General features: G+C 31.0%; 1 pseudogene; it reads left to right on the top strand.

Annotated features, from left to right (window-relative positions):
- Positions 1-14,321, top strand: part of LOC132799166 (protein ZINC INDUCED FACILITATOR 1-like) — a 65,177-nt pseudogene extending 50,856 nt beyond the window's left edge.
- Positions 14,322-27,336: the final 13,015 nt, after the last annotated feature.

The raw sequence follows: 27,336 nt of genomic DNA, 5'->3' as shown, positions 1-27,336 counted from the left end.
TCATTAAGCCATGAACAGGATACTGCAAAAGATAAAAGGTATTATCATCAAGTGATTATTAAGTAATACTAATATTACTACAAATATTGCAAAAGTCTATAAATAATATTACTATGTTGGAATGTATATTTGTATATCTATTTGTACATATAAGTGGAAGAACTCATATACTTACATCACGATGATCGAAGAGTTCAGTGGCCTTCTCAAATCTTGGCACTTATGAAATATGCCAATTAAGAATTCGAGGGAATGCCATGTCTGACAACTTCTTTCCAAATGCTTGACCTAACGAAGGAATTGTCTCAAAACCCCAAATTTTCCAAACAATTAATTAGTAATGAAGAAGTAAAGAAATACACACCATAAATACAAGTGTAACAAACTTTAAATAATAGTATAATAAACTTACCATGAAAGCCAAAGGAAAACCCACAAAGACTATAACTCTTTGACTTGTTTAAAGCCATGGACTATCTATGCTCAAAGCACTTTTCAACGATCTAATGGTGGTGGTATATGATAAAGTATCCCATGGATAGTTATTGAAGTACTCTAAATTGTCTACCATCTCCAAGTGATTATGGGGTGCGGTGGCTATGCTTTCTTTGCCTAGAAGAACCGTCTCTAGGAAATATAATAAAGCCAACTTCAATCTATCATCATCGGCTTCATCATCGTCTTGACACTATGCAGTCATGAAAGCTTCGGTTATCTCCGAGTTAATGACCTTTCGTTTTCCGCCAAAATACGTATCACTAATACGAGTAGAGATGTTAACTCGCCTATTGGGTTCGTAACCAAATCGTAGACCTGTAATTATGGTGAAGTCTCTCTGCGTAAATATAGCATCACGCCCTCCAAAATTGAATACCATAGGATCCTTGTCGTCGCAAACACATTGCCTATATAACATGCTGTTGACGATGTGGCCACTAAATTGTATCTCGTTGGCCTTCAAAAAGTGGCCAAAACAGCTATCCTCGAACTTTTTTATTTGGGCTGAGTAAGCTTGAACTTAATATCCAACACGGCTTTCCAGAAGTTCGATCTACAATTAACCTTTGCCCTCAATGTCTCCGAGTCTCAAAACCTTCGTCGGTAATCTGAATCCATTTATCTCAAAGATTATAAAACAAAGCTTAACATATGGAGGAAACATTTTTTCCGACACGAGGAAAGCTTGGAGGAAAATTTTTCCACCTGGAGGAAAAAATTTTTCTGCCTAGAGGAAATTTTTTTCGCCAAGCGGAAAATTTTCTAGAACCTAAAAGACATTCACTTAATGGGATTTGTGCAAAAATATAATGAAAATGGCTAAAGAATCTTTTCGAATCAGCGCATATGTGGATTTAAAAGCTACAATATCTTCTATATATTAGTGTACATTATACATTAGGAAACAAACCAACCATGGGCATGTGACATTGCTTCCTAAGGATAACCAATAGTTCTAACACATATATTATGGTTTCACATTCAAACCTCCCATTAAATTCAAACAAAAACACAACTTCATAATAGTTTTAATTTCACATTTCACATTCTAACCATGCAGCACAAACATTTCCGTCACACCAGATAACATAATATTATAAGCATAGCTCATAATGACAAAGGTTCAAAATTGAGCAATTTATAAAGAGATGACTTATCATCTCTAAAATAATCCATCATGGAAATTATTAACAATTCTGAAAAACCATTCAATACAGCACAAATAAAGTTCTCAGATTAGTTTGTTACATTAAAGCAAAATTAGTTTACAACATTTTTCTGTTTTGTTCAGAGAAGCAACTTACATTAATGGGAGGCAAACTTCCACCAATGCTTCTCTATCTATTTATATATATATATATATCTCTCTCTCTCTCTTTCTCTATCTCTGTAAGTGTGTGTGTAATTTTCCCAGCAAACACTTGTAACTTTAACGGTAGCAACTTTTATGCTTCAATTTTCTACTCATTCCATCATTTGCTCCTTCAATGCTGAAAAATGTAGAAATCAATATTAGTAAGGATCCCAACAAATCTTTCCTTCGACAACTACTAAAGATGAAAGGGAAATTCTAGCACCTGAAGACAAATTACAACAACCTCTATATAAGATCAACAGGGGTAGAAAAATAAATGTAATACACAATTCATACATATTTCCAGTTGAAAAAATGCATATGTGAAAATGAAATCCAACAAGTTATATGTTTTTCAACGTATGCTCAATGACAAGCAATCCCAGAAAAGTAGAGAAGGAAATGTGTAGGCTAGACCCCAGAGGTATTGACCACAACAATGACAAGTAATTTCAATGATATAATACACCTACAATTCACGAATTGAATTAGAACAGGTTACTAATTCAGAAAAACCAATTAGAATTACAGGATCAACAATCCCATATGCAAACAGTTTTCTAAGAGCAAAAACCATATTTGCAACTTATGTAACCTCTTTTTTCTATACATGTATTTTTAAACTGCATCTGAATTTAAGCCACAGAAACATAAAGAGGTTAATTTCTAAACGACATCCTGTTTGCACAGCCTCTTAAGTTTATAAAAGACATGCATATTATAATTGCAGGTACACAGCAAGAGGCTATTCAAAAAATTAGTAAACAACTAGATCTTCCTTGCATTGTTAAACCAGAAAGTTTACATGCTTAAGCAAGCAGAAATAATTTTCTATAAGATACTCTTATGGTGATTTATCTTCTCATTCTCAAGAAAATATCTCATTAATAGCTACAGATGTTTGCTTTGTCTCCCACAAAAATCAAGAAAAGGTTTCTTGGAACTAGAAATAAAGAAATCCATGGACCAAGAATAATATTATGCATATCAAGCTTTTAAAATCAAGTTATGGTATCTGCTAAGGGCTTGTAGAGAGTAAAAGAATGATGTTTTCACCTATATGCTTCAACTATAAATGATAAGTTGCACATCTAAAAACTTATTCAGGTATTTGGAGAAGAACATGTCAAATGCTTATAGAACAGCCTAACCATTTCAATTTCACACTACTTCCTAGATATATATGTGTAGCACTGATGAATTCCCTTTCTCAAATGATCACCATGTGGGCTAGACTAGAGAGAGTAATTGGCACCAACTTACATAATAAAATGAAATAGTCAACATCAAATATTTAGGCATGTTATCCAAAACAAAATGCCCTCAGAACCATATCAAACACAAACACAACCACTCTCATCGTCGTCTTCATCACCTCCACACCCACCACCACCTTCACCACCACCTTCACCACCACCACCACTAATGCCGATGTTGGAGATCTCCTTATCAGACATAGACATCAACGTCTATTTATCTATTATATGTAGAAAACTTTTTTCCTTATCAAACTTGTAAAACCCAAAAAAAAAAAAAAAAAAAAAATCAACAAAAAAAAAAAACACTTTTTTGGTACATAATGTATAAAAATGAAGAGAGAATAATAAGGAAAACAAAAACCCAGCTGAGAAGCGGAATCAAATTGAAAGTTTTTACAGGGAATAGGTGGAGATGTTAAAGTGAAGGTAAAAAAAAAATAATAATAATAAGAGAGCGAAACTAACCTTTGAGGAAGTTGGACTGTACAACATAAACAACGGGAAAGGAGGAAGATTTCTGGGTCTTGAGCTTCCTAGTTTGGACTTGTGAAAGCAGAGGTTGCTTCTTCAACCTCAATAACAAATAGGAAGAAAAGAACTGTGAGTAGAGTCAAATGGTGTGTTTCGAAAGGGAAAGGCTAAAAGAAAAAGGGAGCGAAACTAACTTTTGAAGAAGTTGGACTGTGCAGCATCATCAATGGAAAAGGAGGCAGATTTTTGGGTCCTCAGCTTCATAGTTTGGATTTGTGAAAGTAGAGGTTGCTTCTTCAACCTCAATAATGGATAGGAGGAAAGGAATTGTGAGTAGAGTCAAATGGTCTATTTCAAAAGGGAAAGGAAAGCCTTAGCTGTGTTTGAATGATGTGTTTCGAACGGGAAAGGTAAAGCCCTAGTATGTTCGAAGGCCTTGCTGTGTTTCAAAAAAAAAAAGAGAAAGAGAAAGTAGAGAAAATAAGTGTTTTGGTAGGGAGAAAAGATTAAAAAAAAAAAAGTAATAAATGATATTTTAGTCCAGATGTTCTAAAAGGTGGCTATTTTTTTTTTAAGAAAAAAAATTTGCTATTCTTCAAAAAACCATTTACGGGATGGCTATTTTTCGAAAAAATCTTTTTTAGTATCCAAAATTTATTTTTTTTAAAAAAAGGGAGAAAAAAAATTATGACAATGATAGATAGTTTTAAATAAGAAATGGTTGACTTTTATGATAGGAATAGTATGGCAAATTTATTAGGCAGGCATGATGATATTGGCATCATTTGATAGACATATATGTATATATGATTTAAGTGATTATCATTAAATACTTTAAAAATATATACTCCAAAAAAATCAATGAGCCGTTGGCATAATTTTAGAGGACACTGTATAAGCCTTTTGATGCGAATCGAATTCTTTAGATTTGTTAAATATAACAAATGTATCAAACTGCTTATGGAGGCCTTGATTTTATTTATTTTTTGTGGGAAGAGTGAAGAACTTAAAAATAAAAGAAAAATAGAGAACATTATTTTTGAAATAAAATGTCTGCATCAAAATTAAAAAAAAAATAAATAAATAAGAAGAAGAGGAAAGGGGTCTTTTTTTTAACAGAATTTTATCGCATATGACTTGATAAATTTTGAAGAAAAATGTATGATGTCAATGATTTCCACCGATTTTAATTCGGGTTTGAATTTAATTAAATAATAATTCAGTGATAACTATACATCAAAAAAAAAAAAAAAAAAAAAAAAAAAACTAACAGAGAAAACTAATAACTCATTCTACTATTTTATCTGAACCACTGCCAAAAATATATATATATATATATAAATGTAATATATATTATTAAAATAATTAAAATTAAAATGAAGCTTATAAAGTATTCTGTAGAATGCAAACAGCAATTTTTTAAGATTATTTATTTATTTTTCTTTTGGTTTTTAATATAATTTGAGTTTGTTGGGATGTGATAGTAAACAAGGTTCAAAATATCGATATCGATAGAAATATCAACAGTTTAAAATATAAAAATATAAAAAAATATCGAATATCGATAAAAAATTATAAAATATGATAGAAATTTATTTTAAAAAATTAAAAATTTTTATTAGAACTTTAGAATTAATTTATTTAATCCATCAGTTATTAAATTGATTATAAAACTTGCTAAAATATTGAATGAGTATTATATTCTTTTTGGTGAATTTATTTATAATAAGTACTAATGACCATAGATAAATTATTATTAATAAAAATATTATCAAAAATACATATATGATAAAATTATTTATTAACTAAAATATACAAAACGATTATTACAATTACATTATAATTCATAAATATCATCTTAATACCACATAGAACTTCTGGGTGGTTGAAAATCATCAGTTTTTTTCTCATTTTGATTTTAAAATGTGAAATGTGAGAAGTAGCTATGAAAATGTATTTCCTTGATAATTTTTTTATATAATTATTAATATGCTAACCATATGGATCCTGCATTATTAGTTGACTATATGCGTAATTATCACTTTCTGATGGTTGAGTTTGAGATGGTATCCATGAGTTACTATTTGATGATATTTTACAAATATCCATTAAACAAGGGTTATGAAAATGATTTCCAACTAACGTTGATCCAAAATTCATAGAAATCGAATCCTCTTATTATTGTGATATCTCCATGTATATGCTTCATCATCTATTTATCCACATTTGTAAAATAGATATTCCCGACAATAAGATTTTCAAGATTCAAAAATATAATCCACAATCTTGGTATTTTTATTTTATCGATATTCAATAAGTAAAACTTGTTAATATTATTCAATTCAATTTATTCTACTTTGCTTATATCACTAAATATTTAAAAAATAATTAAAGGGTAAAAAATTATCAATGAAGTTAAATTTTTTATTAAATATCAATAATATTTATGAATTTTTTTAAAAAAAATTTATGGATATTTTTGAAATTTTAATGGAAATTTCCATGAAAATTATACATTTTTTAACCAAATTGTTAAGGATTTGATGTGAATTTTTTTACTAAAATTTATATGAATATTTTGGTCATATTTTAGAAATTTTAATGAATATTATAAAAATTTTATCCATTTCTATTTAAAATTTCAAATCTTTTAGACCATGATAGCAAATTCAAATAATGGTGACCTTATTGCAGCAGTAGCAGCAGTAGCAACAACAACAACAACAACAACAACAACAACAACGACGATGACGACGGTGACCCACAAAATTAATTTCATTAAAAATCTATCTCCATAATTTTATTTTATTTTATCTTATTTATTTAATTTTTTTTTGAAAGGCTGTCTGCATATCTCAATTGTAGAATTTTTTTATTTTTTATTTAAAAAAAATAGCGATATATTTTTTTATCATATATAATAATTTTTTTCTATTATTTCAAATTTATTACTTCTAAACTCTAGACATGAATGCTTGATAATTGATCTAACCTGATTTGATGCAAACCAACCAACTAACTTTGCCATGGAGTTTTTTGCTACTTTTATGTGTATATTTTCCTATTATTTAAATTTTTATTATTTATTATAATTATTAATAATTATTGAGCAATACTACAAATATTAAATTTTGATAATTAATTATATAGTAATTTTTTAATAATATTAAATTGATATTGTTTTATATATATATAAATAAAATATTTAAAAATTATCAAATAATAAATATTAAAATTTTGATAAAAAAATATTTAATCAATCTATATTTATTCATAATTATTTTTCCATATGCTATTAATAGGTAAAAATTAATTTATATATTTAGTTTTTATTCTCAATATTTGAATCTAATATGTCAAGTGACATTATCTGTTTCAGTGAGACGGGTCCACTGAGTCAGAGTGGTCAAACCCTGTTATGGGTAATTCACCAAAAAAAGGGAACCAAAAAAAAAAAAAAAAAAAAGACTGTTTTTGGTCTTATTTTTGTTACAGCTCCCAGTCTCTTTTATTTATTTATTTATTTTTGGATAAATAATAGTCCCAACTTTTTTTCATGGTTTCTAAAGGCAAATTTCATGATTTGAACCCATTTAAATTTGCCTAAATTTGCCTGTGCGAGCAAGACGGCTACGGCACTTAAACTTAACCTTTTAAGATCATATCCTTTTTCACTTGGACAAAATATCGGGGTCAAGAAAGTTCATGTATAATATACGTACGATTGATGATAAATAATTTCATTATATAAAAAAAATAAAAATTAAGTTTCCTAAATCAATCATATCAAAAACTTGGAATTCGTACCGGCTTATGTGGTAATTTATTTATTTTTGCGATTTTTTTCTTTTTTTTTTTTGGACCAACCAAACTTAACCCACTGTGTATTTTCAACAGTAGAAAACAATTAATGCCTCGTCTGTGCAACCGGGATCACAAGGTGTAACACCTTCTAAGGCTACATTGATTATGTCACTTCATTCGTTTTTTTTTTTTTTCGTGTCGGTGATCATTTTATTTGTTTTTAAATAAATTAATGGGTGGTGGAAATTACGGGAATAGGAAGAGGATGTCTGAGAACAGAGAAGCTCTCCTGAAGCAGGAGGAGAGGTTTTACCATGATGAAAGTTGCCCAGGTTGTAACACTGATAAGCTCAAGGAATCTAATCCTGGTCTACCTTTGAAGCACTTGTTCTATGTTTTTGTTATTGTGCTCCATCCACACCAATTTGTTCTTATCTCTCTTCCTTTGTCTTTTTTATTTTATTTTATTTTTTTATTGGCACATCCATAAGTTGTGCTTTGTGGGTATTGATATTGATGTATCATATTCGTCAGAAAACTGGAAAAAGGGGTTTATCATGGAAAATTCCAAATTGTCAAATAGCTATAAAGCTTATATTCTTACACCCCGACAAACAAACAAAATAGAATTGTTAAAAAAATCAATGAAATTATTTCCAATAGTGTTTATGAATAGACATTTTTTCAATGGAAAATGCTAAATAGTAGACACTATCTCAACAGTAATAAAAGTTGGACATGCTCTCAGTTTAACTGATGGATTCAGCTTACCAAGTAAAAATCTTCTGTTACTGTCATAGTCTGTTATGGTTTTTTAAAAACTTAAAAAATGCAAGGTATGTTAAGCTTAATGGTTATGTGTTTCTGAGCTTTTCAAAAGAAATCATTAATTTTTATATGGCCCTCTTCATTTTAAAATTCTTCTATGGTTTTCCCTAATATCTGTCATTTATTTTAACTCCAAATATTTCAGACTTGGTGTGCCTCCTTTGTGGTTCATATGTATGCAGCTTTGCCAATTTCAGTGCTTTTTCCTTTCCTATATTTCATGGTAAGTATACTACTCGGTTAAACTTCTATATATTCTATGGCTGATATTATCCAAAGCCAATCGCAAAAATAGTTTCTGTTCGTTTATTATTTAATTACTATTCTGAATAACATGAAGTTTCAGAATAGTGTAATTTTCAATTTAACCACAAAAAAAAAAAAAATAATAAAAAAAATGCTGACATATTGAAGGTTCAAGAAGAAGGTTAACAATCATAGCGCATTCACACAAATTGACTATGAAGTGGGCATTGTATTAGGCGTAAAAATTGTAAGGGTTCATTTGGGAATAATTTCGTAGGAAGCGCCTCTAATTTAAAAAGTGGATTACTAGGAATCACGTTAATGGTTTAACTTGTGTATGCCCAACTCCTATAATTTAACAGACTTTAATGTGTATTTATGTGGAGAGTATTTTGGGATGTAGAAACTTGTTTAAAGGCTTGTGGTAGTTGAAGAAGCAGCTAAAAGTGTCCTAGCTTAGGATCTGACCGATAAAAGTTGTGTTGCCTTCACTTTTCTTACATGCACTAAAAAATAAAATCTGATAAAATTAACTTGGAAACTTGCAAGTAGTGTTACTGTGCTACATCACCCATGATATTGACCAAAGAATAGCGTTTATTTCCAATTTTCTTTTCTAAATACATTTAGAAAATCCAAGGTTAGTGTTTATAATTTCTCAACCAAGTGCTAAATTTAAGTGGGTCCTTTTGAATTCCAATTGATTATAGTTTAAATGCTATGATAGATGGCTTTGATCAATTTCATTTGTTATTAAAATCTTTATGGATGTTATTGATGTGGAGTTGGTGCATTATAAATTTCTGCAGATAGAGGATTTCCAAATAGCAAAAAGGGAGGAGGATATTGGTTTCTATGCTGGTTTTGTGGGTGAGATTGTGGTTCAAACATAACCTATGATGTTTGACTTTTTAATTTAAAGTTCCATTAATGGTTTTACTCCTTGCAATATCTTTCTTGAAGGCTCTGCATGTATGTTGGGCGAGCTTTAACTTCTGTAATCTGGGGGATAATAGCTGATCGATATGGTCGAAGACCTGTCATGATATTTGGCAGTGTTAGTAAAGCTGATTTTCCCATGTTTCAATGTCACCCATTGATCAAGTTTTCACTAGTTAAAGGACAAGTTGCTCATTGATCATGTGCATCCAAATATCCATCTCCTTTTTTTTGACGATAATGACTATAAGTTTCAGGGCTATTTTCAACACACTTTTTGGATCAGTAGAAGCTTTTGGATGGCAGTCTCTACGAAGTTTCTCCGTGGAAGTTTGTGTGGCATACTTTGACCAATTCGGGTACACCTTATATTATATATCTGATGCAAAGTTAAAATTTAAAGTTTGTGTTTGTGATTATGCTTTGGTTTTTGTTTTAAAATTGCAAGGTATGAATAACTCAATTCCATGATACATTAACACCACAAGTTTCCATGACATCCTTAGCTAGTAAAACAAGTTAAATAGGTATTGTTATGGGTCTCCATAGCATGGGATTTATCTGCAATCTTGAAAGTGTTAAAACACTGAATTAACGCGCATTTCCTTCTGGGTTTTACCCTAGAAATTGTGTCATTTTCAGAAGCCGACAAGATGAGATGTAATAAAATATATGTAATTACTTTATTACATACTTCCCTATTTTACCTAGTAAAGAGTTGGGAAAGAATAGCTTGAGAAGGAGAGATAACACGACATGAATTTAGCCTGAATAGATCTTTGAGTTTAGGCCTAGCTGGACTTTTCTAAAGTTGAAGCATATTATGACCAGATTTGCATGTAATGGAATTACTTCTAGTTTTGATGATCTTTATTAATTTGTGCATATCCATATACTGCAAAAATATTGTGGTCATGGTTGTTATTGCTTTATGAATCAGTTGAAAATCATATTTATATTATTGCCCTTACTATGTTATAGTAGACCACTAGATCAATGTTGCTTAAATCAGATTCTTGCTGTAGTTGAAGCTGATATTTATTTTTTGGAATCCGAATATTTCGTTAATGAAAGCTCTTTTTCTCATTCAAACTATAACAGCTTTTAAAACAATTTGCATCTTGATGGGACTGGTGTTGATAAAATTTCCTTCTATATTGTTAAGTTTATATTTATATAATCATTTAGGATATAAGCTTGAAGGTATCAGTGTAGTTTTTTATATTAAACCCGAAGTTATTATGTATATGTTTGTGTGTTTGTGGGATATCTTTCTTTCATTCCACATTGTTAAGTGTTTATTCAAATTAAGTGTATATGTTTACGTGCATTAATGTAATTTTATGTTTTAATCCTAGAGTCATATATATGTATATATATATATATATGTGTGTGTGTGTGTGTTGAGTCTCTTATGAGGTGTTGCCTCACCTTTGCTCGATTCTATACAGTAAATAATTCCATGAATGAGCCTCCTATGACCTATTGCCTCTTTTTTTTCTGTGACTTTTCAAATTTCAAATGTGTGAACAATCATCAATTTTGATTTTTTTTTTTTTTTTGGCAATGTTTTTGTTTCGATGCAAGTTTTGTCAATGAAATGCGGCTTGCAAGTAAATAGATTGATCAGTTGTACTTTTTCAGGTGTATGCTTCAGAAGTTTGTCGTAAAGAATATCAATCTATGGGAATGTCAATGGTAAGAAACTCTTTTCATTGTGCTTTATAAATTCTTCCAGCAGGATGATATTTAATGAGATGTAATTGTTGTAGGTTAACACTTCATGGGGAATTGGATTAGTCATTGGTCCATCTCTTGGAGGTTTTCTTGCACAGGTACTTTTCTCTTTTACTTTTGTACTTATTATTATTTTTTTTTAATAGCTAGTACAGAAGTAACACATGACTGTTGCTTTATGGATAAGCTGATATCATAGCCTGCAGAGAAGTTTCCAACCTCATTTTCAAAAGAATCTCTTTTCGGGAGGTAACCATGTTGTTGTTGTTGTTGTTGTTGTTTTTTGGTTTTTTTTTTTTTTTATTTTAATTTTAAATCCATAATTATTGTTTTTTGGCTTCTTTAAGCATTTTTCATCCCATTTATGCTTATGATCAAGTGAAATGGCAGGTTTCCTTACTTGTTACCTTGTCTTTTGGTATCAATCTTGGCATTGGCTGCAACTGCTGTTTGCTTTTGGGTCCCGGTATATTATTTTATCAACTTTTAATTCCTTTAATAATTTTGTCTGCATATATTATTTGATTATGTTACCCTAAGTTGTATGATATGCATTCCAAATTACAACATTACTTGGTTGTCTGAAAAACACCAATTAGATAACATAATATGACAATATTACTGGGAGTGCAAAACTTGAGAGGACAGAGCAACAACATGAAAACTGGAACAGTTCAGAAGGTGACTTCCAACACAATAAAGACCATTCAAACCTTCAATCAATTGTCTATTTTGTATAAAATCCTAAAAAACACTATAACAGCGAAAAGAGTGACAAAACAATGTAGTTGTTTTCTTAATTAACTAATATAAACAAGCGTTGTCCTGCTTTTTATCATCTTCATTCTCACCTTTTTCTTGCCTTTCTTTGATAGCCCTACATATGTTGCCCCATTGTTGGATTAAGGATTTTATATGCTATCCTGACACCTTCATGTTGTAATATTAAAGCTTCCAATCATAAAACTTGGAGGCTCATGGCTTTGAGATGGTTTCAGGAAACACTTCACTTTCATACTAGAAGTGATGAAGAGAGTGAGGATTCATGTAATGCACCGGTGGCCAGCACTTATGCAGTTGATATGAGAGGAAGTTTGCAAAGATATGAGGAAAAAAGTCGAGATTCCCAACAAAGGCTTCTTAAAAATTGGCCCTTAATATCATCTATTATTACATATTGTGTTCTCCACCTTCATGACATGGCCTATACTGAGGTAATACAATTTTCTTTATTTTAACTTCCATAAGTTTTAATATGTTATATGCTTCTTTGTTTTTGCCTTCTTCTGAACCTCATGCTTTTCAGATTTTTTTCATTATGGGCTATTAGTCCTAGGAGGCATGGAGGATTGAGCTACTCAAGTGCAGAGGTTGGTGAAGTTCTTGCAATTTCAGGTAAATTGTTATAGTGAATGGCAATCGGGTTAGGGTCGGGTTTTTGGAAGACCCAAACCGATTGGGGTGGGTATGGGAAACTATAAACAGGTTTTCGGGTTGGGTTGGGTTTTCGATTTTGTATCCATTTCGGGGTTGGGCTGGGTCAGGTTCGGGTTTTTGGGCAAAATGTAATAAATTTTTAATTTTTCTCAACAAAATCTATTGGGTCGGGTCGGGCCGAGGAACCCAATGGTTTGGTTGGGGCAAAACCTTGTTAACAATAAAACTTCGGATATCATAGGGGTTGTTTGTTATCTGGTTGGCTGGCGGTAAACCCGACCTGATTGCCATTCCTAATAGATCCATCATGCGAGTCCTTTTCGTTTTGTTCTTTTCCTATTTTTTGCTATGCATTTGGGTTTGTCAGGTAAACACCTTTTTTGTTGTCTTCTGATTAGTTATCAAAATTACCCTATTAAAACATAAGTTTTTAAGCATAATTATGATAATATTACTCAAGTTACCTTTCTTACTTTGTATATTTTTTTCATAAATTACGAGGATTTAGTCTGCTCGTCTTTCAGCTACTTTTATATCCCATGGTGGAGAGGACTTTTGGACCAGTAATTGTATCTCGAATTGGAGCCGTATGTGGATTCCTCCATCTGACACATTTTTCGTTGCATATTGTTATATATGCATATATATATTTTTTTGTTGGTAAATTGTATATTGTTATATGCTTTTGCATTTAAATTGATGATTACTTGGTTTCATGCAAAGGTCTTGACCATCCCATTGCTGTCAAGTTACCCTTTCATAGCTATGCTATCTGGCCTCACCCTCGCACTATTGATTAACTGTGCATCTCTCCTGAAGAACTTGCTCTCTGTAAGTGCATTCCCAAACTGTGAAGTTCTTCTTTCTTCATCTGTAATGGGAATGGTTATCGTAGACTTTTAGCTCTGTTACAGTTTAAACAGATTGTCAAGGAATCAGATCAAATAAATTAACGCATGCTTCCACTATTAAGTGCATCAGCACACATACTTTAGATGCATGTATCGATGTATTCCTTAAGTATCAAGCTTGTATGAGGTGAGCCACAAATGCATTTTGTACTCTAATAAACTTATATTTAATTGATTCTACATTAACAGGCAACTATCACTACAGGGTTGCTTTTCCTAGAAAACAGGGCTGTGGTAATTTTTCTGTAACCTTTGCTGCATAATCAGATTTTTCTGTTCTTTATAACATTTTGAAGTTAGTAACTGTCTTCAAATGCTCGTCTAAAATCAATTGAAGACCCAAGAGAAAAGAGGAGCTGCAAATGGCATATCGATGACTTCCATGTCTTTATTCAAAGCAGTTGGTCCAGCTGCTGGAGGTTCAGTTTACGTACGTCATTACTTGAATGAATTTTTTTTTTTTTCCCCTTTTTCTTTTGACTCGTAAGCTATTTAGTGAACCATTGTTTTAGCTACTGTTGCTGTTGTTGCCGCATCTAAAGTTTGGTTGTAGATTGATAAATCCCGTTGTCGTGTCTTGCAAGTAATCCATTCCCACTTCAATAGAATTATCGAAAATTCAATTATACGACTGCATTATTTGTGTAGGAGAGAAACATAACTCAACCTATACTCGTTCTACAGTTTCTTGTTCTTCTCTCTTGTCTTCTTTCCTAACTTTAAACCAAACAGCAACGAGTGCGCCAAACAGCAACTAGAGCGCATTCATTTGTATCTCAGATTCTCAATCATGCAGTATCCTTTATAACTCTAGTTTGATGATATTCTTAAGGCTAAGATTTGTTTATCATTTTGGTATTTGCAGATTTTCTTGGGCACAAAAGCGTCAAAATGAATCTTTTCTTCTTGGTACTCAACTGAAATGCCATTCTCCACATATGAACCTGTTAACATGTTTATCATATTAGCATTTTATAATTTTGTGATGATAGTATGCTAGTACTCAATTTAAATAATCTATAATATGAACTAAACCAGACGAAAGAAACACCCTTCAAGCAGCATTTTCTTTCCTGTACCAAACAAACTTACCACAATTCCAAACAAATAAAACATTAGTCCTTGTTTGGCCAAGTAACTCAAAACTGTTGTTTCTGTTTCCAAAAACAGCTTTTTTAAAAAGTTAACACTAAAAAGATAATAATAATAAAAATAACGCTACATGATAATTAGAAGGCTAATCTTTGATAACAAACAGGCGCAAATCAAAATATTAAATCCAAATAGTTACTTATTCTAGAAGAACTCTTACTGGCAGGCCGTGGTTGTGGTTGTGGCAAAGACTGTTAAAAAAACCCATAGAAATTCAAGTGAAAGCAAACCAGAACAAGTAGAAACCAACACAAACGAATGTGTCTGTTTCTGAAAAGAGAACCCAGCTTCAGCTTTGTTTGGAAAGATGGGACCATTTTTAAGAGTTTAGCTACTAATTTTGGATAAATGCCCTAATAATGCATACTCTAATTTGGACAAAGAAGTGGTTTACCTTTCTCGGGGAAACAAAGGAAAATGATTGTTCTCTTTCTTAGAGAAATTGTCTAGTATTTGATAATCTTCCAGTTATTTAGAAGGTATAAATTACTAACAAGTCCCAAGAAACACCAAAAAGCTTGTGAAGTTGTGTTAGATGTTACCAACTTAGATCAAGTAATGTTTCATCTCATCTTATATGATTTACTTGGTATGTACATTTACATTGATACCCTCGTACTTAGTCCCTTGTAAATTAGACAGTGTTACTCTTTTCATAAAAATAAATAAATAAATAAATAAAAAGAAGAAGACAGTCTTACTAAAATCAGAATCTTGAATGAGCATATTTTGTTGGTTGGATTGTAGGTGATCATATGGTTTTCTTCATCCTCAATGTTATTGAGGCTCTTGGACTACTGATGACCTTCAAACCTTTTCTAGCTCTACCTGATGACAACGTTCAGTAGCTCAGTTGTAGAAGCTTCAGAGATTCTCTTTTACTTTTGAACACATACAACAAATGTAAGGATTTTTTGCACTAAGCTTAGAGATGCTGATTTGGGTCAGGTCCTACATGATAAGCTTCTACTGATTTGGTGCACTTTATTGCAGGTGTTGGGATTTATGCTCTGAAGGCGTTGTAAAAATTGACATTTTGTTGGATTTATTTATACAAAGGGAAAAATTTCATAGGTCCTCAAATTTGACAAAATATTATCCATCCCCTTAAAGTTTTCAAATTCATCATCTATCACCTAAACTGTTAACTCCCTCCGTTTAATTTGACGGTAGAGGATCAATTTGTTAAATTTATATATATTTGACATAAAAAAAATTGTACTTTTTGGTTGCATTCATTTTTTAAATTGCTTTGCATTTTTTACTGAATATTTTATATATGATGCTTCATTTTGTGTTCATAATTAATAATATAAATATAAATATCAAAATTGTCAAAGTTTGTTGAGTTTATAAAGCCCTATATAAGCAGTGGGACCTTTCACAGAGACCAAGGCCAGAACCTCCACCAGCCGACGTGTATACTCGATTGACTCTTTCATACAGCATGCAGAGTGGTTGCTTCAGCTCCAGCTTCTAAAGCCAACCAATAAATTGGGGGTGGGTGATGAATTTGAAAACCTTGGGGGGTAAGTGAAGTTTTATCAAATCTCTGGGGTCCATGAAATTTTTTTTTTTATAAAAATATTGTTCGTGCATTTTATAAATTATGGTAGCAATTCATGAGTTCCATTTCTAAATGGTGTGTAATTTTATGCGGTATAGGTATCTTATTCAGCGAATTTGTTTATGTCGACTGGGACCTTAAAAAAAATAAAAAAAAAAAATTAAAATTCAACCGAACTTTAAGAGAAACCAATCAATTGCTAGAGTGAGACTTGTTACGTGTTATATCGATATATTATAAGGAAACTATATTCCCAAGTTCTATTATGTCAAAATCCTGCACATAGATGTGTGTGTGTGTGTGTGTGTGTGTGTGTGTGTGTGTGTGTGTGTGTGTGTGTGTGTTTGTCTATATATATATATATATATATATGATTTATCTCGTGGGCAAAATTCTTGGTCAAATATTATTTTTTCGGGTTGTCGTGTCTTTAAAAGAATAATTTATATATATATATATATATATCTATATTGATATGTGTATCCTTTAGGGATATGTACTATCGCGAGCAAAATTTTTTTCAAAATGTCTGAATGAGACAATTACTTTATATATATATATATATATATATATTATCATGAAGGAAATTATCATGGAGGAATTAAAACCGAAAAATCAACCAAACTTTGGTACTAGCAATTTGTAAAGGGTGCCATATTAATTCGAAGGAGCTATTGGTAAAAACAGGATATTTATTATGAATTTGGTGAATTAAATTTGGATTTTTTATTTTATTTTATTTTATTTTATTTTGGGTTTAGGTATACAAAAATATGATGCTTATAACGAATCCAGCGGATAAAATCTTGATTGAAAGATTGTATTTCAGGTTTCGAACGTATACCGAATTCATCTTCTTATCAATTTTCCTTTTAGACTAAAATAAATAAATTATATTGGAGTATAAAACAAAAATAAGATTGTTTCGCTATGAGTGTGTAGAATGTGGTTAATGACAAAGCGTGTATAAGTACAAGTTCTTGTTAAAGAAATAAGATTCCAAATTATGCTTACAGTTGTATTTTGGTGTTTAAATATATATATATATATAGAGTCGTCCTACGGTGCGGATCTCTGCATGCGGATTGCACCCAAAGCCGATATTTTTTGAACAAAAACGTCGATTTTGCTTTGCATATACATAGCAAAGGTGACGCTTTTATCCAAAAAGCGTCGATTTTGGATGCGGTCCACATGCGGACGGTCCGCACCCTCGAATTGCCCTATATGTATATATTTTGACACTTTCATCCTAAACTTCATTTTCAAATGCAATTAAATTTTTAAGCTATCTTTGAGTTTAATTTTTAGCAAATTTAAATAATTCACAACTACAAAATTATACAATGGTCCTTATGCTATTATGTTATATTAAATACATTGTAGGTCTCAAAACTATTAAAAAAGTGAATCACAAGAGATATCAAAGAGCGGGGGAAGTTAAAACTACATAAGGTCAATATTTGACCTAAATTAAACCAACAATTGAGGAACATAAATAAAAGTTTTTGACTTTAATGTTTTATGATAATCTAAGAGAAAAAAAAAAAAGATAATGGATAAATCAGATTTTTTACTTTGGAAGAACATAAATAACTATTGATGGATTTATACTATTAGAGTAAACTAATTTATTGAGTAAGAGCCTTAATTAGCAATGGATCGTAGGATCTCCAAACTAGTTTATTAAATCAAAGTTTTTGACCTAAATATTTTTTGATAATCCAAGGTAAAAAAAAAAAAAAAAGCAAAAGATAATGGATAAATTAGATTTCTTACTTTGGGAGAACGGATATATTGATGGATTTACGCTCTTGGAGCAAGTTAATTCATTAAATAAGAGTCATAATTAGCAAGCGATCATAGGATCCTCAAACTAGCTCATTAATAAAAGTTTTTGACTTAAATAATATATGATAATCCAAAAAAAAAAAAAAGAAGAAGAAGCAAAAGATAAGGGATAAATTAGATTTATTACTTTAGGAGAATGGAAATATTGATGGATTTATAGTCTTGGAGCAAACTAATTCATTAAGCAAGAGCCTTAACCGCAAACTAGCTCATTAAATCAAAATTTTTTACCTAAATGTTTTATGATAATCCAAGGTAAAATAAAATAAAAAAGTAAAAGATAATGGATAAATCAGATTTCTTACTTTGGGAGAACGAATATATTGATGGATTTATGCTCCTGGAGCAAGGTAATTCAGTGAGCAAGAGCCTTAATTAGCAAGCGATCATAGGATCCCCAAACTAGCTCATTAATCAAACTTTTTGACTTAAATGTTTTATGATAATCCAGGGGGAAAAAAAATAAAGAGCAAAAGATAAGGGATAAATTAGATTTCTTACTTTGGGAGAACGGAGATATTGATGGATTTATAGTGTTGGAGCAAACTAATTTATTAAGCAAGAGCCTTAACCCCAAACTAGCTCATTAAATCAAAATTTTTTACTTAAATGTTTTATGATAATCCAAGCTAAAATAAAATAAAAAAGCAAAAGATAATGGATAAATTAGATTTCTTACTTTGGGAGAACAGATATATCGATGAATTTATGCTTTTGGAGCAAGGTAATTCATTGAGTAAGAGCCTTAATTAGCAAGCGATCGTAGGATCCCCAAACTAGCTTATTAATCAAACTTTTTGACTTAAATGTTTATGATAATCAAGGGGTTAAAAAAAAAAAAAACAAAAGATAATGGATAAATCAGATTTCTTACGAACGAAGATATTGATGGATTTATGCTCTTGGAGCAAGCTAATTCATTGAGTAAGAGCTTTAATTAGCAATAGATCATAGGATCCCAAAACTAGCTCATTAAATGACAATGCCCTTTTAATTGGTTATCAAGATAATAATATTTTAAATTATTCTATGAAGACATTTCTATTTCTCTATCTTATTATAAGATTACTAGTTTACTTCAGTATGAGTTTCTTCATTATGACTAATATACTAATAAATGAACTTCATCTTTATCAATCTTTATAGTTATTTCCTATTTGGTGTCCCTTTTGGATGAGTTTTTGGTTTGTAAATTTTCCTACTTTTAATCTCTAACATCCAAACGACCACTAGATGTCTCAGAGAAAACCAAATCAAATCACTCTTTATAACATAAAAATAAATAAAAATAAAGGATATTGACAACTAAGCATTCTAAACTTTATTGGGGTTGACACAGTACACCATACTTTTTTTTTTCCTGACATTATGCACCCCAAACTTCTTTTTCGCATACACCATTGGTCCTTCTGTTAAAAATGCTTAACGAAATGGTCAGACGAGGGTAGATAAGGTAATTTCACATTCTCTTTTTCTTCTTCTTCTTCTTCACAAGCACCACCAAATCTAAACCGCAATATGATATAGAAGAGAGGTCCTCACGGGTATCATAAAATTGATCTTTTTGTTCATCACTGCAATTAATCATATTTTTCATCCTTTATTATTTTGCTTTCTGCCCATGAAAACACTCAATCACATAGGGATTTCCACTTTCAAAGTAAACCTCGATGCTATCTCTCTCTCTCTCTCTCTCTCTCTATAGTTTCTCGTACCCATAGGAGTTTCCCACTTGGGGAGGCATAGAATACAACCAAAAAATAAAAGAACAAAATTCTTTTAATAATCACAAAATATAAATTATAAAGAAAAAAAAAAATTTGACTCGATACGGACGTTTTGGTAGCATTAAGGAAAGGAAAGAGAAAGTGAAAAAAATACTGGGAAAGTGGCATTTTTCTCTTTTTTTGTTTGTGTTTGTGTAAGTGTAAAAGAAGAAAAAGAGATCTAGAGTTTGAATTTGGAGTTTGTGTGCAATGGGGAATAAGTTTTGCAAGAAAGAAGAAAAAGAAAAAGATGAAGGAGAAGAAGAAGAAGAAAAAGAATATGCGAACTTACTTGATCTATCCTAGCTTAATTAGTATGTGCACAGCACATGATCATTCCGTTAAGCATTTTCAATAGAAGTACCAATGGTGCAAGCGAAAAGGAAGTTTAGAGTGCACAATATCAGAAAAAAAAAATTTAGGATGTACTGTGTCAACCCCGATAAAGTTCAGGGTGCTTAGCTGCCAATATCCCTAAAAATAAGGTAAAATAGATATGAAAGAAAGATAGAGTGGTACAGATAGAAAAAAAGAGAAGCACACAAGAGAAAGACAGAAAGAGAGAGAATAATAGAGAGATGTGTAAAGGGAAAAAAAAAAAAAGACTAAAAAATAGAACAACACGAAACCGCAAAATGGCAACAACAATGGCAACAAACATCCAGTAGATAGGCAACCAGCACTTGCAAAAAAAAAAAAAAAATTGAGAAATTCAAAGGGAAATTCAAGGAGAAATTCAAAAATGAAATTCAAAGACAACTGCAGAATTGCTTCAACCTTTAAAGACCTAGGTTTTGACTTTGGTTCGACCCAGATTTTGAAAGAAGAAAATGGGTTTGCAATGGAAAAGGATTTTGATAGAAGAAAAAAAAATGGATAAATCAGATTCCTAACTTTCGGAGAATGGAGATATTGATGGATTTATACTTTTAGAGCAAGCTAATCATTAAGCAAGAGCCTTAATTAGCAATGGATTGTAGGATCCCCAAACTAGATCATTAAATCAAAATTTTTGACTTAAATGTTTTATGATAATCCATGGAAAAAAAAAAAAAAAGCAAAAGAGAATGGATAAATCAGACTTCTTACTTTAGGAAAATGGAGATATTGATGGATATATGCTTTTGGAGCAAGCAAATTCATTGAGCAAGAGCCTTAATTAGCAATGAATCGTAGGATCTCTAAACCAACTCATTAAATCAACGTTTTTGACTTAAATGTCATATGATAAACCAAGGAAAAAAAAAACAAAAGATAATAGATAAATCAGATTTCTTACTTTGGAAGAACATAAATAAACAATTGATGGCTTTATATTTTTTAAGCAAGCTAATTCATTGAGCAAGAGCTTTAATTAGTAATGGATCATAAGATCCCCAAACTAGCTCGTTAAATTAAAGTTTTTGACTTAAATATTTTATGATAATCCAAGGTAAAAAAAAAAAAACAAAAAGCAAAAGATAATGGATAAATCAGATTTCTTACTTTGGGAGAACGGATATATGAATGGATTTATGCTCTTGGAGCAAGCTAATTCATTGAACAAGAACCTTAATTAGCAATAGATCGTAGGGTCACAAAACTTGCTCATTAAATGACAATGTCCATTTAATTGGTTATTAAGATAATAATATTTAAAATTATTCTATGATATATTTCCATTTCTCTGTGTTATTACAAGATAACTAGTTTACTTCAGCATGAGTTTCTTTGTTATGACTAATATACTAATACATGAGCTTCATCTTTATGAATCTTTATATTTATTACCTATTTGGTGTCTCTTTTGCATGAGTTTTTAGTTTGTAAGTTTTCCTACTTCTAATATCTAATCCAAACAACCATTAGATGTCTTAGGGAAAACCAAATCAAATCACTCTTTATAAAATAAAAATAAATAAAAATAGTTAAAATTACGGAACAAACCCTAAGAAAACTGATATAAAAGACAGATAGAGTGATATGGATAGAAAAACGAGAAGGACACAAGAGAAAGATAGACAGAGAGAGAATAATAAAAAGATGTATAAGGGCAAAAAAAAAAAAAAAAAAAAGAAAGGCGAAAAAATAGAACAACACAAACCAACAGAACAACACCAATAATGGAAACCAATGTCTACCAGATCGGCGACCAACACTTGCAGAAAAAAAAAAAAAAAAAGAAAACAAAAAACAATGAGAAATTCAAAGAGAAATTCAAGGAGAAATTCAAAGAAGAAATTCAAAGACAATTGTTGATTTGCTTCAACCTTTGAAGAACTAGGTTTTGACTTGCTTCGACCCAGATTTTGAAAGAAGAAAATGGGTTTGCGGTGGAAAAAGATTTTGACAGAAGAAAAAAGAAAATGGATAAATCATATTCCTAACTTTGGGAGAACAGAGATATTGATGGATTTATGGATTTATGCTCTTGGAGCAAGCTAATTCACTAAGTAAGAGCCTTAATTAGCAATGGATCATAAGATCCCCAAACTAGCTCATTACATTAAAGTTTTTGACTTAAATGTTTTTTGATAATCCATAGAAAAAAAAAAAAGCAAAAGCGAATGGATAACTCTGATTTCTTACTTTGGGAGAACGAAGAAATTGATGGATTTATGCTCGTGGAACAAGCTAATTCATTGAGCAAGAGCCTTCATTAGCAATGGATCGTAGGATCCTCAAACTAGCTCATTAAATCAAAGTTTTTAGCTTAAATGTCTTATGACAATCCATGGAAAAAAAAAAAGCAAAAGCGAATGGATAACTCTGATTTCTTACTTTGGGAGGACGGAGATATTGATGGATTTGTGTTCTTGGAGCAAGCTAATTCATTGAACAAGAGCCTTAATTAGCAATGGATCGTAGCATCCCTAAACCAGTTCATTAAATCAAAGTTTTTAACTTAAATGTCTTATGATAAACCAACAAAAAAAAAAAAAACAAAAGATAATGGATAAATAAGATTTTTTACTTTGGAAGAACATAAATAAACTATTGATGGATTTATGTTCTTAGAGCAAGCTAATTTATTGAGTAAGAGCCTTAATTAGCAATAGATCAAAGGATCCCTAAACCAGCTCATTAAATCAAAGTTTTTGACTTAAATGTTTTATGATGATCCAAGGAAAAAAACAAAACAAAAGATAATGGATAAATAATATTTCTTACTTTGGACGAACGAAGATATTGATGGATTTATGCTCTTGGAGGAAGCTAATTCATTGAGTAATAACCTTAATTAGCAATGGATCGTAGCATCCTTAAACCAGTTCATTAAATTAAAGTTTTTGACTTAAATGTCTTATGATAAACCAAAGAAGAAAAAAACAAAAGATAATGTATAAATCAGATTTCTTACTTCAGAAGAACATAAATAAACTATTGATGGATTTATGCTCTTAGAGCAAGCTAATTCATTGAGCATGAGCCTTAATTAGTAATGGATCTTAGGATCCCCAAACTAAATCATTAAATCTAAGTTCTTGACTGAAATATTTTAGGATAATCCAAGGTTAAAAAAAAAAAAAAGCAAAAGATAATGGATAAATCAAATTTCTTACTTTGGAAGAACGAATATATTGATGGATTTATGTTCTTGGAGCAAGCTAGTTCATTGAGCCAGAGCCTTAATTAGCAAGTGATCGTAGGATCCCCAAACTATCTCATTAATCAAAGTTTTTGACTTAAATACTTTATGATAATCGAGGGGAAAAAAAAAGAAACAACAAAAGATAATGGATAAATTAGATTTCTTACTTTGGAAGAACGGAGATATTGATGGGTTTATGATTTTGGAGCAAGCCAATTTATTGAGCAAGAGCCTTAATTAGCAATGAATCAAGGATTCCAAAATTAGCTCATTAAATGACAATGTCCATTTAATTGGTTATTAAGATACTTACATTTTAAATTATTCTATGAAAATACTTCCATTTCTCTATCTTATTACAAGATAACTAGTTTACTTCAGTATGAGTTTCTTCATCATGACTAATATACTAATAAATGAACTTCATCTTCATCAATCTTTATATTTATTACATGTTTGGTGTCTCTTTAAGATGAGTTTTTGGTTTGTAAATTTTCTTTCTTCTAATATCTAACATCCAAATAACCATTAGATGTCTCAGGGAAAACTGAACCAAATAACTCTTTATAAAATAAAAAAAATTAAAAATAGGTAAAAAAAAATTAAGGAACAAACCCTAAGAAAACAAATATGAAAGAAAGATAGAGTGATCTAGAGAGAAAAAAGAGAAGGAAACAAGAGAAAGACATACAGGGAGAGAATAATAGAAAGATTTATAAAGGCAAAAAAAAAAAAAAAAAAAGAATGACAAAAAACAGAATAACACCAAGCGGCAGAAAGGCAACAAAAATGGTAAGAAACGTCTAGCAAATTGGTGACCAGCACTTCCCAAAAAAAAAAAAACAATTAGAAATTCAAGGAGAAATTCAAAGAAGAAACTCAAAGACAGCTACTGATTTGTTTCAACCTTTGAAGGCCCAAGTTTTGACTTGCTTCGACCCAGGTTATGATAGAAGAAAATAGGTTTGCGGTGGAAAAGGATTTTGATAGAAGGAAAAAAAAAATGGATAAATCAGATTCTTAACTTTTGAAGAAGGGAGATATTAATGGATTTATGCATTTGGAGCAAGCTAATTCATTGAGCAAGAACCTTAATTAGCAATGGATAGCAAGATCCCCAAACCTACTCATGAAATCAAAGTTTGTTACTTAAATATCTTATGATAATTCAAGGAAAAAAAAAAAACAAAAGATAGTGGATAAATAAGATTTCTTACTTTGGGATACTGGAGATATTGATGGATTTATACTCTTGCAGCAAGCTAATTCATTGAACAAGAGCCTTAATTAGCAATGCATCATAGGATCCCCAAAATAGCTTATTAAATGACAATGTCCATTTAATTGGTTATTAAGATATAAGAAATAGTCTATTAACTGGGTCCAAGATATTATAAAACCCAAGGTGGAATAAGGTTAGCAGTTTATAAATATACTGCTTACTAACCTACAATCGGATAACGTTTTACATATTATTTTCTAGATATTGATAATCTCAATAGAAAATCAAACACCTCAAGAGAAAAATAGAAACTGAAATATTTCAATGTGTTTTGCACACTAACACAGTTGTTGTTACCAGGCATCTTTGCTTGGCAACACCACCAATGGAGGCATATTTTTGTATATTTATGTAATTATTTTTAATTGTACTTTTCGTTTTGTAGAGAAAGATTTTATTTTATGATGTGTTATTATCTATGTTTTTTTACCCTTTAATTTTTTAATAATCATACAAATAACAAAATTTTCAATACAAGTTCAGTAAGGTAGCATTTTCATGTTTGATAGAAGCCGGAGAATTCTCTAAGAAGCAAGTTGATACGAACCTAGGACGACCTGCTCCTAAACCCGTATTATATTAGCCCGGATCTTAATTAAGTTCAAGTTCTAATGGAATTGACCTCAACCCCTAACCAACCTGTGGTTAGAAACCTTGGTATAATGTAGACGCCACAATAGGGGATGGAAAACCTATTGATAAGTCAAGCTAAATGGTGTTTTAGGTGTTCTCAAAGAACAAAGAAATAATTAATCTCATAAGTATTTTCTTATTCAAATCAAGGTTGTATTCTTATTGAAAAATAAGCCTTTAAATAGGCTTTGAAAGAAACAAAATAAGCCCTAAAAATCCTAGGAAAAACCGGCCACACACATAAAGAAACCTAGTTGGCCGAAACTATACTTCCTTTCCTAATCTAAGTTTGATTAATTAATTCCTTTATATTAAATTAGGAATTAATTAATTTACAATAAAATAAAAACCTTCCTAAAGTTATTTGTCAAGAAAATAAATAAATAAAAACCCAAAAAGAATTAAAGTCAATCGCAAATTAGGTAACGAGTTGACTTTGACATCTAGGCTGAATTATGTCTTCAACTGAGCTAACTTATGTCTGCCTGATGTCCGAGCTAACTTATGGCCTATCCGAACTAAGTTGTTTCTGGCCGAGCTAACGGATGTCTGTCCGAGCTAAGTTGTGTCTGGCTGAGCTAAGTTACATTCGATGTCTGAAGTCCGAGATCAGATGTCCGAGGCAAGAGTCATCCGAGATCAGATGTCCGAGGTAAGGCTCCGATATCCGAAGTCCGAGATCAGATGTCCGAGACATGGGTGTCCGATATAAAATATCCGATGTATGGGTGTCCAATGTATCAACCTCCACCACTTGAATACTTAAAACAGATCTTTTATCTTCAGGTATGGACAAGCCCTTCTGAGAATGAATTACTTTCTGAATAAAGGCAGCAAGGTTGTCCTTAAACCTTTTAGCTTGAGCCCTAGTGATCGGTCCAGTCTTCATCCGTATTGGATCAGTACCCCAGCGAGTTGTCGGTGGTGTAAACTCGGGCGGGTTCACATCACAAGTGAACATTATCTTTTAGTCCCCGAAGATCTCCTTTTTTGTGTCAGTTCAAGAAGGAGGTACTGGACGATCCTTAATAAAGCATTGTACACAGAAAGTCTATGGTCAAAGGAAGGAGAAAAATTGGAAGGAGTTGGAATTTATTTTAAAGTATACTAACTTGCTAAGCCATGATGAAGGGTGCCAACTAATAGAAAGGAAAGCATTTGTTGCCCGCTTTGTTCAAAATATGGAATTCTAAGTGCTACAATGACACAAATGTACAAAGTTCGTATGATGTATAAAAAGAAATATTAAAAATTTTGATTTATGACAAGTCAAGTAGAGTAGTAACTAGTATTCCATTAAATTTAATATTTCCTATCTGTAAAGACACCACAATAGATATCAATATCTTCTATTTCTTGTTAAAATTGTTAGAATGGTCTACAGTCTTTAGAATGGTGACAAACGTCCGAAAGATTGGCAACTAGCACCTATGAAAAAAAAAAAAACAAAAAATAACTAGAAATTCAAAAAGAAGATTAAGAAGAAATTCAAAGAAAAATTGCCTATTTGCTTCAACCTATGAAGACTCAGGTTTTGACTTGCTTCATCCCAATTTTTGAAAGAAGAAAATGGGTTTGCGGTGGAAAAGGACTTTAAAAGAAGAAAAAAAAATGGATAAATCAGATTCCTAATTTTGGGAGAACGGACATATTGATGGATTTATACTGTTGGAGCAAACTAATTCAGTGAGCAAGAGCCTTAATTACCAATGGATCTTAAGATCCCCAAACTAGCTGATTAAATCAAAGTTTTTGACTTAAATGTTTTATGATAATCCATGGAAAAAAAAAAGCAAAAGAGAATGGACAAATTAGATTTCTTACTTTGGGAGAACAGAGATATTGATGGATTTATTCTCTTGGAGCAAGCTAATTCATAGAGTAAGAGCCTTAATTAGTAAGCGATCGAAGGATACCCAAACTAGCTCATTAATCAAAGTTTTTGACTTAAATGTTTTATGACAATCCATGGGGAAAAAAAGAAAAAACAAAAGATAATGGATAGATCAGATTTTTTTATTTTGGAAGAA

The sequence above is a fragment of the Ziziphus jujuba genome, chromosome 3 (assembly GCF_031755915.1).
Source record: "Ziziphus jujuba cultivar Dongzao chromosome 3, ASM3175591v1".
In the NCBI taxonomy this organism is placed as follows: Eukaryota; Viridiplantae; Streptophyta; class Magnoliopsida; order Rosales; family Rhamnaceae; genus Ziziphus; species Ziziphus jujuba.
Note: the sequence above shows the minus strand (reverse complement) of the source record. Positions and strands in the feature narration are given on the sequence as shown.